The sequence below is a fragment of the Microcaecilia unicolor genome, chromosome 4 (assembly GCF_901765095.1).
Source record: "Microcaecilia unicolor chromosome 4, aMicUni1.1, whole genome shotgun sequence".
NCBI lineage: Eukaryota > Metazoa > Chordata > Amphibia > Gymnophiona > Siphonopidae > Microcaecilia > Microcaecilia unicolor.
The window spans coordinates 52,638,231-52,657,492 of record NC_044034.1 but is presented as its reverse complement, the minus strand read 5'-3'; the positions used below and the strand labels follow the sequence as shown (position 1 = coordinate 52,657,492).

Here is a 19,262-nt window from a genome sequence, read left to right as displayed (position 1 = left end):
TCAGAAATAAATAATTTCTTTCTGAGTGCATTAGGTGATTATTTCTCATTTTCTTTTGCTTCTGATCACTTTAGCACAAATTTGATTTTCATAATAAAGCATAAAACACCTTCAAAGAAAACTTATTACCATCAAAAATGATATGTTTAAAAAAGCCTAATTAGTTAAAACTTACTTTAAATTTGGTAATTTCAATAAAACTTAGAATACACAAGGAAAGGAAGGAAAGATAAAATCTAGTTAACTGAGGGGCCTTTTAGTAAGCTGAGCTAATGTTCTAACGGGGGTCTTTCCCATGTGCTAAGCCTATTCCCAGAACAGCTATAAAAGAGGAAATTTTCTATTTGTTGAGTTTCTGGCCATGTTCATTATGGACACACTAACCAGTTAGCACGCCAGTGATGTCATCCAGGGGTGTAGCCAGACCTCTGTGGGAGGGGGGGTCCAGATCCCGAGGTGGGGGGGCACATTTTAGCCTGCCTCCCCCAGCTGCCGACCCCCCCACCACTTTCGACCCCCCCCCGTCCACCAACCCCCCGCTGCCAACCCTCCCACGCCGCAAGGTACCTTTGCTGGCGGGAGTCCCCAACTCCCCCCCCCCCCCCCGCCAGCCTTAGTCTTCTTCAGCGCTGGTCTCTGGCACATTCGCTCACTTCACTGATTTGTGCTGTGAGTTCTGACATCCTGCATATTCTCACTTCAAGGAACGTGCAGCACATGCTGGACGTCAGGACTCACAGCACAGATCAGCGAAGTGAGCGAACGCGCCGGAGACCGGCACTGAAGAAGATTAAGGCTGGCGGGGAGAGGGGGGGGTCGAAAGTGGTGGAGGAGGGTCGGCGAGAGGGGGATCATAAGTGGAGGTGGCCCAGACTAAATCTGTGGGGTCCCCCGTGGCCCCACCTAGCTATGCCCCTGATGTCAGCACGCTAGCTGAATAGAACCTCCACACCTATTCTCCACCCCTGGCATCCTCCTCTTTAAAAAATGTTTTAAAAAATAAAAACTGCAGTTAGCATACACAGATGGCAAAACAGAGATGGGCCGATGAGCAAAAGCAAACGCAGGTGCTAGAGGCTGTTAGCACCATACTAGCACCTGCATTTGCTACTGCCCCATGACCAGAGCCCTCGAGCGCGTGAAACAATGTGCTCATGGGCTCTGAACACAAGTAGTATGCAAATGCATGCAAAACAGGGCTAAACTTATTCATCCCCAATAATCAGCGACCAGCGCGCCAAAGATTGGCATGCTGGCCGCAGCAAACCCTACCCGACTGACCCCCTCCCGGCAGACCTCCGGTCCCCCTGACCCCCCTAACACAGGTTCAGGAGGGGCTGGAGATCTGGCGGGTCTCCAGACCCCTAACCCCCCCCCCCCCCCCTCTCCAGCATTTCTGAGATGTCACTGGTGGCCCAGTGGGCTGCGGTCAATTCCCCCCCTCCCACCTGGTGTTCAGGCACAATCCTCCTGCACTTCTACCCTATGATCAGAGAGAATTGCGTGCTTAAATCTGCATGCAATTATCTCTGATCATAGGTCCAGCAAAGCACCGTTCCAGTGCTATTTTTAGAGCGCTGTTTGGAACAGCGTGGGGCTTTTGTTCATCTGCCCAAGAATGCATTAGGCCATTTTTCCTGCATTATGGGGTCCTTTTACTAAGCTGCACCAAAAAAAATGGTCAGCACATGAGTTTCCTGTGCGCTGCGGCCACTTATAGCATGTTAGTAAAATGATCATGTTCGGGTTGTTTTTTTTTGTAATGGCCATGTGCTAATTTCCTGTATATAAAAAAAGCACTTACTATATTAAACTGCTTTTGATCCAACAGCTTCTCACCAAAATGTATTTATGTAATAGGAAAAAGGACCTCAGACTCAGCTACATGATATAATTACCACAACCACTGTGCAGCTTGCTTTCATATCATGAGCAAAATGTTCAATCATCGGTCCAAAAAAACTATACAGTTATCTTTATTCTTCTCAATCAGCATTAAAAAAATTTTTTTTAATTTTACCAATCATATTTCACATTTGCTATACCACTTTGATTGCAGCATGGACAGTACAACGCAACTTATCTTAGAGATGGTCCTTCTTCAACTCTGCTTCAAAAAGATCCTGACAGGCACCCGTTTCGCCTGGCTGACTTCATCAGAGGATCTCTAGTTTCATTTGCAGAAATGACTTCCCACATATCTTGCTATTAGCTATTAGCTTTTATTAGCCTTGCAAGATGTGGGCCAGCCAGGCAAAATGGGTGCCTGTCAGGATCTTTTTGAAGCAGAGTTGAAAAAGGACCTGGCCAATGTGGTATATCAAGTGTCTGTAAATGAATAAATAAAAATATAGGCAGTTGGCTATAGGGTCCAGAAATTTTTATATTGCACTGCTCATGCCATTCATTAATGATTACATGGACACTGTAGTCTAACAATGATGAATTTATAAGGAAACAGTTGTAAATATTTGGCAAAATAAATAACAAAATAATAACAACCAACTTAACTTTACCCACATGAGCCCAAACTTGGGGTGGCCAATGATATTAACTAGCATCATACTGCACCTCAAAAACTACCCTCGAAATGATCTGGCAATCCTCACATTCCCCCAGATTCTATAAAGGGTGCCCAAATACCCATGTTAAAATCTGGGCGTGATACAGAGATGCGTGCGGAACCTAATTGATCAACGAGCCAATTAACATTAATAATTGGACAAGCCCAATCAATTATTGATGTTACTTGGTACCAATATCGGGTTGCAAGTTATTCTTTAAGGCTGGGTGCCCAAATCCCATAGTTCACAACCCAAAAGAGGGCATGGGCCGGTCAGGGACGTTCTCAAAAGACGCGTGCAGTGTTATAGAATTCCAGGGATTCATGCCCAACTTGTGTGCCAGGATGTGCATCAGGTTTCAGCTGGCATTAAGTCCTTGTGCCCAAAGCTGTGCATGGAATTTCCTGCTAGGTGCTATTCTATGAAGGGCATTCATTTCAGAGTGCTGATTTTTCCTGGTGCCTATTTTTCAGCATCATTTATTAAATCTCACCCGTTGTTCCAATGAATTCTTTTGTATTGAGGTGGCAGGGTCTCAAAGCCAACCATTGCCTTTGCCTGTCACATGAGTGCCACAATCAAATGGGTGTCACTGTATCACTTGGCACACCAGTTCCATTAAAGATTTGGGGTACCATAGCCTCTGTGAGAAGTGAAGTATGTAGTTTGAGTTCATTCTCTTTCCAATGGTCAAAGCTGGGAATGCTTTGCATATGTTGCAAAATCTCACATTTTTCTTTGCTTTTGAGGGATATCTGGGTTGGAAAATGTTGTTTTTAGTTTGTCCTTGAAGCTGTTCAAGTGATCAGCTGAGCTGGTCACCCCTAACATCATACTGCTACTGTATCAGTTACATAGGCTGTCCTTCACTGACTGCAGAGTACAGTACTAAAGAATGGGGTAGAACGTTAGGTATTATTAGGAAAGGAATGGAAAACAAAAATGAGGACGTTATAATGCCTTTGTATCGCTCCATGGTGCGACCGCACCTCGAATATTGTGTTCAATTCTGGTCACCACATCTCAAAAAAGATATAGTGGAATTAGAAAAGGTACAGTGAAGGACGATGAAAATGATACAGGGGATGGGACGACTTCCCTATGAGGAAAGGCTGAAGCGGTTAGGGCTCTTCAGCTTGGAGAAAAGATGGCTGAGGGGAGATATGATAGAGGTCTATAAAACAATGAGTGGAGTGGAACGGGTAGACATGATTCGATTGTTTACTCTTTCCAAAAATACTAGGACTAGGGGGCATGCGATGAAGCTACAAAGTAGTAAATTTAAAATGAATCAGAGAAAATATTTCTTCACTCAATGTGTAATTAAACTGTGGAATTTGTTGCCAGAGAATGTGGTAAAGGTGGTTAGCTTAGCTGGGTTTAAAAAAGGTTTGGACGGCTTCCTAAAGGAAAAGTCCATAGACCATTATTAAAATGGACTTGGGGGAAATTCACTGCTTATTTCTGGGATAAGCAGCGTAAAATGTACTGAACATTTTTGAGATCTTGCCAGGTATTTGTGACCTGGATTGGCCACTGTTGGAAACAGGATGCTGGGCTTGATGGATCTTTGGTCTGTCCCAGTGTGGCTATACTTATGTACTTATGTGAGAGGGAGCCAAAATACAGTCAGCAGGGAAGTAGCAAAAGGAAGGTCGAGAAGCCCAGCATGGATCTATAACCCTCACACTCTTCAGTCATCTGCATGTAGACCTCTAGCCTTACTCCTTCTCTCCTGCAATAACCCTTCCCTTTCTCCCTTCCTTGACTTCCTACACTTACCCCTCACCCCTTCACTAAACTGGTCCCTGCCACGACCCTTGTTGTGGGTAGCTTACCCAGATAAGTTTGTCTTGCTGCTGGCTCTATGCATAGAATTTATTACATGCAAAGTTAATTTGTACTTTAATCCAGTAGTTAAAAAGCTAATCATTAAAACTACACTATACATGAAGTATGGTACAAATATGTAGTAAACATTACTTCTGCACTAAAGACTGCATTAAGAGGTTCCCTTTGACAGCTTAGATCTGATTGGTAGGGAAACAGTTTAGGAAATGAGAAATGTTCAAGGTTGGCGAGGCGAGTTACAGAAAATATATATACCTCAACCAAATACAGAATGAAATAATATTTACAGTGTAAAATCAGATTTAAAATATAGTCAAATACAAACAAAATATGGTAGAATTTTTACCTATAAAATCACTAAAGGCATATTCACATTAAAATCAAATAAAATTTACATTTTACTAAAACAATCCTGAAATAAAAATTGTCACGTTTTCAAAGCTGGAAACTGGTTTGTGAGCCCTTGGGCCACTGCCGAGGAGCGGCAGTGACAGGCAAAACCACCCCCACACTGGAGACAAGGCAGAGCTTAATGAACAGTTAGGCTTCACCTGCACCTGGCCACGTTTCACCAAGAGTTGAGCTCTGGGCTTCAGGTGGCCGGCAGGACTTGTTGGACAGGGCAGGACTGGATAACAGCAAGGCAGCACAGGGACTGAGGGTCAGAGGGGAAAGGGAGGAACATGGGCAGCAAGGCAGGAGACTGGGCAAGGAAGGGAAAGCTAAAGGGCAGAACAGAAAGCTGCAGAACAGCCACTAAACAGGGAACAAACACTGACTAACAAGACACAGAACTAAGAGCTGCAAGCAGCCCCAAAGCCAGAACACAGACAAACAGAAACTAAACACAGAATTACAAACAAGAAACCAGGCAAGGAAAGCAAGTAAAACCTAAACTAAACTAAACACAGACTAACTAGAAACAGGCAAGAATCTCAGGCAAACAACCGGACTAGCAGAAGTGCAACAAGTACCAACATACCAGGGCCTTAGACGCAATGCAAAGGCAAAGCAGCAAGGTTTCAGAATGGCTAATAAGCCCAGCAGCACCTGGAGCTCAGCTGCAACCATCACCAGGAAACTACGGGTGCTGTGTAGGTTCAATCCAAGCAAGCAAGTCTGGCAGCCCAGAAGATCCGGACCGGACTGGGCTGAAATCTGGAACGGGTGATGGTCCACAGCAGCCACCGGTTGTGGCCACCAGAGAGCGAGGTGAGCACAGACGTGACAAAAATAGACTTTAAGATGCCTCTTAAAGGAAAAATAACATTGAATACTATTGCAAATCTGTAGGAATCTCATTTCCTAATTTAGGACACACAACTCCAAATACACAATTAAAAGTTGATAGTAATCTAATTCCATTTAGATTTGTAGAAAATTCTTCTTTGATGACGTCAGTGCTTGAAATATATAGGACCCTCTAGAATACAAAGCACAGAACACTATGTATACAGATTTAAAAAGTATCCATTGGTCAACTGGCAGCCAATGTAGACCTTTCAAAATAATCCCAGGATTTGTTTTTATTGTCAACAAATGTGCAGCCATATTTTGTATCAATTGTAGTCTCCTCAACTGATATTTAGGAAACCCACAACTCAAAGCATTGCAGTAGTCTATTCTAGAACACTTAAAAGGGAGGCATAAGTACATAAGTAATGCCACACTAGGAAAAGAACAAGGGTCCATCGAGCCCAGCATCCTGTCCACAACAGCGGCCAATCCAGGCCAAGGGCACCTGGCAAGCTTCCCAAACGTACAAACATTCTATACATGTTATTCCTGGAATTGTGGATTTTTCCCAAGTCCATTTAGTAGTGGTTTATGGACTTGTCCTTTAGGAAACCGTCTAACCCCTTTTTAAACTCTGCCAAGCTAACCGCCTTCACCATGTTCTTCGGCAACGAATTCCAGAGTTTAATTATGCGTTGGGTGAAGAAAATGTTTCTTCGATTTGTTTTAAATTTACTTCTATAGAGAGCTGATTTTGAAATGTGCAATTCCCCGTCTCCTAATAAACACAGCAACTGAAGGCAGACTTCCCACAGCATGCTTCACCAGCTGTTGGCAAATAAAGCAGCTCTCACCCAGCCTGTGTCTCCCCCAAAGTGACCCTGCTCTTCCTTTTACTTGTACTTTAGATCACCACTTCTATTGTATATTACCAGAGACCAGCAATATACAATGAGACTCTGTGCTAAAACAGCATGACTTGTGGCAAAATAACCCACCTTTATGGTAGCCCACATTCATATCTTACCCTCAAATGCAGGGCCGGCATTAGGGGGGTAAACAGGCAGCTGCCCTGGACTCCACAGTTCCAGGAGGCCCCGTGGTCAGTCCAGGCATCTCTTCCCCTTCTCCCCACCACAGTCTGTCTCCTCCTCCCTTCCTGATCTTAAAAACCTATTTCCCTTCTCAGAGGGGCCTCGGCATGACAGCTACTCTCACAAGCTGCCTGTGTGGCTGCCCTGAAGCTTTCCCTCTCTGCCATAATCTGCCAGGTCCTCCCCCCTCTGATGTAATTTCCTGTTTCCGCCTGGGCAGATCACGACAGAGAGGGAACGCTTTGGGACAGTTGGAGACAGCTTGTGAGGGTGGCTGCCACACCGGGACCCCTCTGAGAAGGAAAATAAAAATTTTAAAGAAGATCCAAAAGTGAGGGGAAGGGAGAGAAATGGACTGTGGTGGGGAGAAGGGGGAAGAGATGCCCAGAACACGTAGTAGCAATGCAGGTGGGGAGAACCAGGGGCATATCTGCGTGGGGCCACAGGGGCCTGGGCCCCCGCAGATTTCGCCCTGGACCCCCCTACCATCGACCCTCTCCACCTCCCCCTCCCTCCCACACGCCCGTCACCAACCCATCGCCGATCTTTGCTGGCGGGGGACCCCAAGCCCCCGCCAGCCGAAGTCCTCTCTTCCGTGCAGGATGCAAGTTGCAACGCTTCCTGTTCTTCTGAGTCTGACGTCCTGCACGTACAACGTGCAGGACGTCAGACTCAGAATTTGGAACTCAGTCTGATGTCCTGCGCGTTGTACGTGCAGGACGTCAGACTCAGAAGAACAGGAAGCATTGCAACTTGCAGCCTGCATGGAAGAGAGGACCTCAGCTGGCGGGGGGTTGGGGTCCCCCGCCAGCAAAGGTAAGTGACAGCAGTGGGGGAGGATTGGCGGCGGCAGCGGGAGGGGGTGGAGAGTGTCATTGGTGGCGAGGAGGGGTCTGGCAGTGGCGGGGGGGGGTCCGGAAATGGCGGGGGGGATCGATGGCGCCGGGGGGGGGGGCTAAAATGTGCCCCCTCCCTCTGGCTCTGGCCCCCCCTACCGCCAGTCCAGGTACGCCCCTGGGGAGAACGGGGGGAGGGGGGATCAGGGGCCCCCTCCTTAACTTCTGCCCTGAGCCACACCATATTTAAAACTGGCCCTGCTTAAACGTTTTATTCTATACAATGGCATCTAAATGCAATGGCATTAGTTTGAAGGTGGGCGTTCGCATGGGCAGTGTGGTGGAACACGCAGTTACATGTGTAAATTATACTATAATTTATAAGCATTCTGCTAATATTCTATAGAGGAAAGTAGATTACTACTACTACTTATTTCTATAGTGCTACAAGGCATACGCAGCGCTGTACACCATACACAAAAAAAGTCCCTGCTCAAAGAGCTCACAATCTAGATAAGACAGGTAAACAGACAGAACAATTAAAGGTAAGGGAATAAAGAGGTGAGGACAAAAGGATAGGGCAAGTGAGTTAGAAGTCAAAAGCAGTGGTAAAGAGTTGGGCTTTAAGTTTGGTCTTGAAAACGGCCAAAGAGGGGGCTAGATTTACGGGCTCGGGAAGTCTATTCCAGGCGTGAGGTGCAGATACCTACTTTCCCTTATAGAGTAGGCTCCTAAGGGGGCAATTCTATGAAGGTCACCAAAATATGGATACACAAACTCTATAATAGTATATGGGAGCATAGATTCCGTTATGGAATAGAGCGCAAAGTCAGCAATTGCGCATCAACATTTAGGCAACTATCATTTACACCATGTGAAAGACAGATGTAAAATGTTAGCATATAAATGTTGCACTTCAATGCATAACTTAAATTGTTCTATAACGGGCCTGTTTACTAAGCTTTGGTAGGGCTAACACGATGGTAGCACGCACCAAATTGACCCTACCACAGGGGTAGCATGGACGCCCTGCGGTAGTTTCAAAGTTGGCACACAGTGTCCCACAGTAGAAAATAATTTTCTATTTTTTACCAGGGGGGGGGGGGGCATTCCCTGCGGTAATCAGCAGCGCAGCCACATTGCCGCATGCTGCCTGATTACCACAGGAGTAGCGTGAGCGCCCTTACCGCCAAGTAAATAGGTGATGTTAAGGGCTCAGGCAGTAAATAGTCATTCACTAATTTTCATTTTAGTGCATGGACATTTACTGTCCCATTTAAAAAAAGGCCTTTTTCCCAGCTGTGGTAAAAAAAATGGCCCAGTGCGTGCCAATTTGTCGCACTAACACAGGCCACTTTTTACCGCTGAAAGGTATTAATCCGCAAACAAACCTTTTCCGAAGACTGGAAGGCGGTAGAACTAGAGGACATGAATTGAGGTTGAAGGGGGCAGACTCGGGAGTAATGTCAGGAAGTATTTTTTCACAGAGAGGGTGGTGGATATGTGGAATGCCCTCCCGTGGGAAGTGGTGAAGATGAAAATGGTAAGGAATTCAAACAAGCGTGGGATAAACACAAAGGAATCCTGTTTAGAAGGAATGGATCCACGGAATCTTAGTGGAGATTGGGTGCTAATGCCAGTAATTGGGAAGCAAAACCAGTGCTGGGCAGACTTCTACAGTCTACGCCCCGATCATGACTGAATAGATAGGGATGGGCTGGAGTTTAAATTTTAAGGGGCTTCGATGTTAGCTTCAGAATATTTAATGTAAGAAGAGTGCTGGGCAGACTTCTACAGTCTGTGCCCTGAGAATGGCAAGGACAATTCAAACTCGGGTATACATATAAAGTATCACATACCATGAAAAATGAATTTATCTTATTGGGCAGACTGGATGGACCATACTGGTCTTTATCTGCCATCATTTACTATGTTACTATAGTGCTATAGAAATGATAACTAGTAGTAGTACTATGCTTAGTAAAAGAGTCCCTAAGTTACATGCATAAGTGTGGGACCTGCCCATGCTCTGTCTGTGTGCGCGCTCCCTTCCAATTGCAGGCTAAGCTTGTAGAGTACCCAGTGCATTTTTTCAAGCGAAAAAGATGCTAGCATTCAAATGCTAGGCCACCCTTCAGGGGCGGGGTGATCACAGAGGGACCTACCCCACAATAGCTAGGCCCCCTGCAACCAGTCACAGAATCTGTAACAAGGCAGAATTGGTGTGTAGAGTCTGAGCTCTTTCATTAAAACTTGGGGACCTTGGATCAATTTTAGCAGACAATGAAAAAGGTGCCGGTACTCAGTACCCCCTCAAAAAAATAGCCCTGAGAGTACCACTTAGCACCTAACCAGCATATACATGCCTGAAGATTTCCCCCTCACACTATTACAGGTTGTCTTTATTTAAGCACTATCGATGCACTATAATTTATAGGATACATCCCATTTATGAGTGTAAGGGTACACTTACACATGTAAATAACAGTAGCATAGCACCTATTCTGCAATTATGTGCTAAAATGGCTTACTGTGTAATTCCAAGGGGGTTATTCCCAGGGGAGGAGCAAGGGCATGTCAAAGTCGTGGCCAACTTTTATGTGCACAGCTTACAGAATAGGGTGAGTTATGTTTGTAAATGCCGCATTTAGAAACACCCATTTACACGTTTATGGGCCCAGTTTACTAAGGTGCGTTAGTGTTTTTGGTGCGCCTACACAGCGCATGCGCTAACCATGTAGCGCGGCATGTACATGGATAACGTGCATTAAAAATATTAATGCACCTATAATGCTGCTTAGTACACAGGGCCCTAAGTATTTAGAATAGATTTGGGGCCTAAATTTTGGTAATCTGATTTAAAATGAGGGGTTCCGAGTATATAGGACCTCTATAGACATCATATTTTCTGTAACATCTCTATTCTAGTGCATATCTTCTGCATGGCCAGTGACATATACAAATACAATGATAGAACAAGTGGTTAAAAATGCCACCTCTGATCTTTCGTAGTGAAGGATTTCAGTGGGCTGAGTTTCTTGTGGGTGCACTTCTCTGTTGCTGTTTTCAGCAGTTGCTAATCCTTCCTTTCGAGACCAGGGCGTGACTTCCAGTTCATCTCTGAATCTTTTCCTTGAACCCACACCTGAAAGAGTACTCAGAGGTCTCCTGACAGGAGCGCCCTCTGCTTAGAGCCATGAAGACAAAAGGGAGGGATGGGTTAGAAGCAAACCTGCAAGAAGCTAGTTCCAACAAGCAGAAAAGGTGAACAGACTTGCCCAACTTGTCTGCCGGTGTCCTCAGGCCGAGCAAGATAAACATTTGTCATTATTACACAGGATAAACCAGAGAGATTAAACTGCAATTATCCTATCTGCTCACAACTCAACCCAGGCAACTAGCTGACCCTTTAACAAAGGTGGCTCTTTAATCTTTTGAGCTGTGGACTCACCCTCCTTAGTCATGGTAGTTTTAAGTTCAGCACTCGCTTATAATTTCCCTAAACCATACATACATTGACAAAACTTCAACAGTGAAAACCCCCCAGGAATTATATTCTGAAGCAAAGTTACTTCAAAATAAGATCATTTGTCATTAAAACAGATAAACTTCTGGCATGCAGCAATTCAATTATATTTTGTGAGGCAGATGGTAAATAAACGTTTCTTGATATCTAAGTGTGGGAGTAAACTTGTTTTATTTGTATTTTTCATTGCTCTCAGTTAGTGCCATTGACCAAAAAAAGTGAAGAAAAAGAAGAGAAAAACTGTAGCTTTTAGGAAGCCACTGGATGTCACATTTCTGAGGGGCTGATGTAACAATGTATGTTGGGCTTTGGGGTGAATTCTATAAATGATGGCTACAAAATTGGGGTAAAAATAAACCCGCTTAACTGGTATTCTATAAGTTGCATCTAAAGTTCGGCGTGGTTTATAGAATAACGTGTAAGCAGAGGTCGTGTGTAAATTTAGTCACCACCATTTGCACCAACGAAAACCTGGTGCAAATGCCCGTGCCTTAATTTACATGTGAAGCACCTATATTCTATAATTACCTAAATAACTGAAAACCATGCCCCTGATCTGCCCCAAAATGCCCATGATCCTCCCATTCCTTCACCACCCTTTTTCAGGTCGTGCCTAAATTTACACACATAAATCCTAATTTATTCTAGTAAATTACATTAGCAAATTGGGGGCACACCTAAATTTGTACATTCAATTTTTGGTGACTTTTATAGAATCAGGGGTTTGATTACAGCTTAGCTCAGCTTTTGTGAGGCATCCTTTGTTAAAACAACTAATGTACATGAGCTGTGTTCAAAGATCCTGGTACAAATCAGCACACAGCTCATTTAAATCTCATGCTATTCAACACAGATGCAAAGAACTGCGCAGAAGACTCAAGGCTGTGTGCAGAGTTTTTCAACACTAAGGCCCAGATGAATCAACCAAATGTAAAAAAAGCAAAAACGTAAAAACTGTTACCGAATTTTTAAAAACAAACAATGCAGCAAAAAAACAAGTCGCACATGTTCGGTGCGGTATTGTAAAGTACAATGCATCAATCTGGTGGAATCCCCGTCGGTAATCGGCCCCTAAAGCATGCGCAGAGCAGCCAAGCGTTATGCTGGCTGCTCTGCGCATGCCACAAACGTAAAAAAAACCCTCAAAAAATCAAAACACGTGGATCGGGAGGGGGCAAAGGCGCTCGTCAGGAGTGTCCTGTATGGATGGGCCTTGCCCCCCCCCCCCCCCCCGCCCGTGGTCACCGCTGCTGTTCCCCGCTTCCTCCCCCAGCATTAAATAAAAACACAAAACAAAACTCAAAGCTTTAGGAGCCCTGGCCCCCCTCCCTTCCTGTCTCTAAACTCTTTCTCCACACAGCTCCGCCTCCCTCCGCCCCCGTGCCCTGCCGCCGCTCCCCTCTCCCGCATTACCGGGCCCATGCAGCGCCTCTCACCTCTGTGTGAAGGCGCTGCACGGGCAAGAAGACCATCAGATCGCTGCAGTCTTCAGGACGTCTCTGTCCTTCATCTTACCTGACCTGGGCCCGCCCCCGTCTGACGTAGGTTTCTTACGACAGACGGGGGCGGGGCCAGGTCAGAAAAGGAGAGAGACGTCCTGAACACTGCAGCAATCTGATGGTCTTCTTGCCCGTGCAGCGCCTTCATACAGAGGTGAGAGGCGCTGCATGGGCCGGTAATGCGGGGGAGGGGGCCGGTGGAGCGACGGCGATGACCTCAGGGGAGGTGGTGGGGGCGGGGCACGGGGGCGGAGGGAGACAGAGCTGTGTGGAGAAAGAGTTTAGAGACAGGAAGGGAGGGGGCCAGGGCTCCTAAAGCTTTGAGTTTTGTTTTGTGTTTTTATTTAATGCTGGGGGAGGAAGCGGGGAGCAGCAGCGGCGACCACAGGCGGGGGGGGGGGGGGCAAGGCCGTCCATAAAGGACGCTCCTGACAAGCACCTTTGCCACCTCCCGAACCTTTTTTTTTCACTTTTATAGTGATGTAGGGGGAGCAGCAGCGACCTTGGGCGTCAATAAAAAGACGCCCCTGACGCGCGTTTTCGCCCCCTCACTTTTTTTTTTTTTTTTTACATTAAAGTTTTTAGTCGGATAGCCTTAACGACAGGTACAGACCTGTCGTTAGCTTTCCGGCAGTTTTCCTACGTTAGGGTAGTCTGAAAACTTTGATGTGTCTCGTTTCAATGGGCGTTTCTACACAATTTGCTCATCTGCATTCTGTTTTCTGCTACCGTGGTCGGAAAATGGCCTTTAATGCATGCCACGGTTCAAAATTCTTTGTTAAAGGGTTGTTAAAGGGTCATTAAAGTTTAGTGCATCTGGGCCTAGGTCTAAGGAGGAGTGAAAGGTAAGCTCATTCTTCTACAGTCAGTGAGAATTTCATGCCTGTTTCTTCTCTTTACTGCGATCATATAGGACTCATAACTTTTTTCTAGCTTCCTTGAAGGGAAAGTGTTTGAAGTATCCTTGTGTTTGCAGGATACTATACCAAACAAAGCAATTTCAGTTTTTTGAACCCAATCAATTGGAGGATTTTTTGAAAAGCAAAGAGGGTGTGATTGTGAGAATTTAGACCCGAATGTAACACTGTATAGCAGCCTGGAATAGGTCAATCTGAACATGATGCAATCTTTGGATAAATATAATTGATTGAGCTTTGTTACATTAGATTATAATTTTATATATTTTCTCTCTTGGGTCAATTACATTCATTTGTGGTCGATAGTCGGATAATTTGTTTCTTAGAACTATGTTTTTCTAATTAAAGATGGAATTATTGCATGTATCGTGTAATATTCAAGATTGATTGAATATTGTATAATTAAAAATTTGAAAAAGAAAAAAAAACAATAAGAAAGAGATGAGATGCTGAATGGAAGGTGTGCTGGAACAAAGAGTGAAGTGCTAGACTGTTGATAAAGGTAACTCAATATTATTCCAAAAATGGTATCGACACTCAGTTGCATGTGCATATTAAAGGCTGACTGAATTTTGTTTTTGGTGCCAAAAAACAACCCAAAATCCAAATTTAGTTTTGTGTTGGTTTCAGCCAAAAAAGCAAGCATGTTTTCAGCAGAAACTGAAACTGTGCTAAGTCCCTGAAATGGGTGCAGTCCCCACTCCCTCCCTGCCCCCCCCCCCCTTCCCCCAAACAGGAGCAGCTCTGCTCTGGGCTCTCCCTCTGAACAAAAGCTGCCATGCTCCCAGACCCACACCACCACCTGTTGGCCCCACCCTGGCACCTACCTTGCAAGCATTGGTGGTCCAGTGGTGCAGTCAAGGCAGGAGCTATCCGCACTGGCTCGTGTCCCAACTGGTTCAGTTATCAAAATGGCTGCCACAACTTCAAGCAGCAGTCTCGTGAGACTACCGCCAAAGTGGACTAAGTCCCATTCTACAATACATGGCTCCAAACCTAGTGTAAGCAAGGTGGCTTTAGATATATAGGTAGTTGGGGCAATAGATGGAAAAACAACAGACTATATTGTAATGATGGTCTATATCTTTCTGAGGCAGGAAAGAGGATCCTAAGTGGAAATATTCAAACAATATGTAGACAGGCAGGAAGGGGGTGACAGATAGAAAGATGGTATAGGATGTAACCTACAGCAAAAGCATTACAATAGAAGCCAAAATAAAAGGAGACATTTTAATTCACTCATACACAAAAAGGGGAATAGGACACTGAAATAACAAACTATACAGAATCCAAGCAAGCTATCCAAAATTTGCTGGAAGGCTACGAGTACCAATTGTCTCAGTTTAGGCAACAATATTCATGATCTAGAAGCCCTGATGGTGGAAATGGACTTGAACTTTGAGGCTATTATGGAGACACAGTGCAATGAGATATCTCCATACTTGGTTATAATCTATTTAGGATGGATAGAAAAGGCAGAAAAGATGAAGAAGCGGCTCTTTAAAATAGGTTTTTTTTTTAAGTGGCTGACAGAGGGAGGTGTGGAAAAGAGCAGATAGCGTGGATCATCCTTGAAAGAGAAGATGGCATTTCCATCTTCAGAGGAGTAGTCTACTGACCTCCAACACAAACAGAAGAACTGGACATAGATCTGAGCAGTGATATCATAAAAGTAAATTGAGTGCCCTCGGAGTGAGTCCCAAGGTAATGAATTGATCAGAAATTTGTAGACTGACAGACAAGAGGGTACTGATAAATGGAATTCAATCAGAAGAAAGGGTGCCTCAGGGATTGGTCTTCAGACTAATTTTATTCAAATTTCTTGTGAGCGATACTGTCAGAGTTAGGAGAAAAAGTTTGCCTTTTTGCAGATAACACAAAGATTTGCAACAGAGTGGACACACCAGAAGTAGACAATATCAAAAGCGATATACAAAAATTAGAAGTGTGGGCTAAAGCTTGGCAGCTAAGCTTTAATGCAAGGAAATGCAAAGTGATACATTCTGGGTGCAGAAATCCAAAGGAGCTGAATACGATAGGAGAGAGGTTGATGTGCACAGACCAGGAGAGGGACTATGAGGTGATAGTGTCTAAGGATCTCAAATTGATGAAACAATGTGACAAGGCAGTGGCCAAAGCTAGAAGGATGCTAGAGGAGGTGATAATGTCACTGTAGAAGTCATTGATGAGGCCCCACTAGGAGTACTGCATTCAGCTTTGGAGGCTATATTTGCTAAGGACATAAAAGACTTGAGGAAGACAACCAAAATAGTATGGGGTCTACACCAGAAGATGTAGGAGAAGAGACTTGAAGACCTGAACATGTATACTATAGAAGAGAGGAGCGATAGGGGTTATATGATACATATATTTAAGTACTTAAAAGGTATTAATGAACAAACAAATCTTTTTTTTTCACAATAGAAATAGAGGCTATGAAATAAAGCTGCAAGGGAGTAAGTTTAAAAGCAACATCAGGACATATTTTCTCATGGAAAGGGTTGTGGACACCTGGAACACCCTCTCGGTGGAGGTGGTAAGGACAAAAATGGTAAAAGAATTCAAAAAGATTTGCGATAAAACACAGAAGATTCCTGATTAGTAAGAGAATGGGACCCAAGCAAAACAAATGACCTTTACACTTAAAAAAAACACACAAAAAAAAAAAAACCAGAGGGGTGTAACCTGCAGCAGGAGCAATCCTTAAAAAAAAGGAACAGAGGAGGTAACTTTGTATGTTCTGCGGGGAATGGCAGGTTTGACTCTAGCCACCTCATAAGCTGATCTATATCTTCCATTTGCTACTACAAATTTAGGAAATTTTCTAGATTTGGAAATAAGTATGTTAACAACTTTTTGTCATTCGGTACCATTGCCACAGTTATTTTCATCTCTTTCAGTACTTCCCTCTGATTCTACTGTGACTATATCATGAACATGTATTTGCAACCACCTAAAGGTTTTGCCCATTTTCAACTGCTTTTTATTAAGCCCACACACAATCTTCATCCAAAGACAACAGACTTCCTCTATTATTCATTGCTGTCGTGTTTCCTGGTGTTCGTAACCTTGTACAAATGCACTTAAGTGAAAATCCTTATTTCTTGGAGTTTACAATCTAATCTAGATACAAAGCAAATCAGAAGCTTTAGAATACATTCTAAACCAGGACAGGCAACTCTGGTTCACAAGTACAGCAAGCTGATCAGGTTTTCAGAATACCTTTAACGAATATGTATAAGATGCATTTCTATACAATGACAGTAGTGCATGCAGATACATATCATGCATTTCAATTATAGATACCATGAAAACCCAGCCAGTCTGTAGCACTCAAGTATAGGAGCTGCATAGCAGAAAACATTTTCCTCTATAGCATTTTCTTTAACTTCATGGTTCATAACTAAGATTGGAGGCTTGTTCAGGATCCCAAAAAACATTAGGTAGTACTATATACTGACTCAAGAATTTTGTTTAAGACAGTCACCTTAATCAAACTGCATGTGAGATACTTTATTTTGCCATATCAATTTTCTGAAGAGTTTTCCAGCAAATGCAATTACCGGGGCTTGCTCTAGAACTTAACAGATGTGGAACAGCAGCTGGAACTTCCAACTTTCTAACTGGCCTAATAAGCATTAAATTGGGCTTGGGAATCAAATCCAGATCTTCAACACAACAGCAATCAGTCTTCTTGCTGCCTGAAATGGATCTTTCCTACACATCCTTTCATTCTTACAGGAACAGATGTCACCGGATGGGATACATCCCAAGATATTGAAGGAGCTCAGAGAGGTACTGGCGGGACCTCTTAAAGATTTAATAGATTGTTAGAGATGGGAGAGATTCCGCAGGATTGGAGACGAGCGGATGTGGTCCCTCTTCACAAAAGTGGAGACAGGGAAGAAGTGAGAAACTACAGACCAGTAAGTCTCACGCCAGTGGTAGGAAAAATAATGGAGTCACTGCTGAAAGAAAGGATAGTTAACTTTCTAGAAACCAATGGGTTACAGAACCTGAGGCAAAATGGCTTTACCAAAGGAAAATCCTGCCAAATGAATCTTATTGAGTTCTTTGACTGGGTGACCAAAGAACTAGATGAAGACTCGTGAATAAGCTGAAAGGGCTGAACTTAGGACCGAAAGTGGTGAACTGGATAGGAAACTGGTTGACCGACAGGTGGCAGAGGGTGATGGTAAATGGAATGCGCTCAGAGGAAAGGAATGTGAGCAGTGGAGTTCCTCAGGGGTCGGTGCTGGGGCCTATTCTGTTTAATATATTTGTGGCTGATATTGCTGAAGGGTTGGAAAGAAATGTTTGCCTTTTTGCAGATGACACGAGAATAGCCAATAGAGTGGATACCCTGGAGGGAGTAGAAACAATGAGAAGGGCTCTCTGAACATTAGAAGAATGGTTGAGAATCTGGCAGTTAAAATTTAATCACAACGTCACTTAGGGATCTCTTCTATGCAAGTTGGTGTCGAAAGATCAGTTATGATTGTAATAGTTGCACCAGTATTGGCTAAACCTTCTGCTTTATAAATTAGTTATATTATGTTTTTTTTTATTTTTAATTATGCAGTGCTCAGTGTTTGCTATTGTGCCAGATTACCGTGAAATACGATATCAGCCAGCAGCACAACAACCCTTAACCATCACAGCACTGTTCCTGCCTACCTGCCTTCCATATTGAAAAAAACATACAGCTATTGACCTCAGTCTTAATAGTGTATAGAGAAGTCCACTTATCTTTGCAGGCGTGTTTAAGTCCAGAGGTGGGTCTTGTTGTGTTATGGCTGATCAAACCTCACCCTAGTGTTTGCGTGATCTGTGTTTTAAAATCAATGTCCCATTGTTATTCCCGACGTGGGGCCACATCTCACCATGACGGCGTCTTCAAGGGAACGCATCAACAAAACTTTAATGCCAAGAAGTGTAGAGTGATGCACAAAAGAGAGATACTGGATAGGAGGGAAGAGATTAGTAATCTCGACTCAGGAGAGAGACCTTGGGGTGTTGGTGTCCAAGGATCTGAAGGTGAAGTAATGTGACAAGGCGACAGCCATGGCCAGAAGGATGCTAGGCTACATAGAAAGGGGTATAACTAGCAGAAGAAAGGAGGTGTTGATGCCCCTCTACAAGTCATTGGTGAGGCCCCACTTGGAGTATTGTGTTCCGTTTTGGAGGCCATATCTAGCTAAGGATGTAAAAAGACTGGAAGTGGTGCAAAGAAAACCTACAAAAATGGTATGGGATTTATGTTGCAAACCGTACTAGGAGAGACTTCCCTACCTGAACATGTATACTTTGGAGGAAAGGAGAAACAGGGGTGACATGATACAGACGTTCAAATATTTGAAAGGTATTAATCTGCAAACCAACCTTTTCTGGAGATGGGAAGGTGGTAGAACTAGAGGACATGAATTGAAGTTGAAGGGGGGCAGACTCAGGAGTAATGTCAGGAAGTATTTTTTCACAGAGAGGGTGGTAGATACGTGGAATGCCCTCCTGCAGGAGATGGTGGAGATGAAAACGGTAATGGAATTCAAACATGCGTGGGATAAACACAAAGGAATCCTGGTTGGAAGGAATGGATCCATGGAATCTTAGCAGAGATTGGGTGGCGACCTGGTAATTGGGAAGCGAAACGGTGCTGGGCAGACTTCTATGGTCTACGCCCTGATCATGACTGAATAGATAGGGATGGGCTTGAGTGTAAATTTTAAGGGGCTTCGACAT

The 19,262-nt window shown here is 44.1% G+C and overlaps 1 long non-coding RNA gene across 1 annotated transcript; it reads left to right on the top strand.

Moving 5' to 3' along the window:
- The first annotated feature begins 284 nt into the window (after window positions 1-284).
- Window positions 285-18,987, top strand: LOC115467917. Its single transcript, XR_003941782.1, has 3 exons — window positions 285-363; window positions 10,272-10,275; window positions 18,977-18,987. It is a non-coding gene; the product is annotated as an uncharacterized LOC115467917 (long non-coding RNA).
- Window positions 18,988-19,262: the final 275 nt, after the last annotated feature.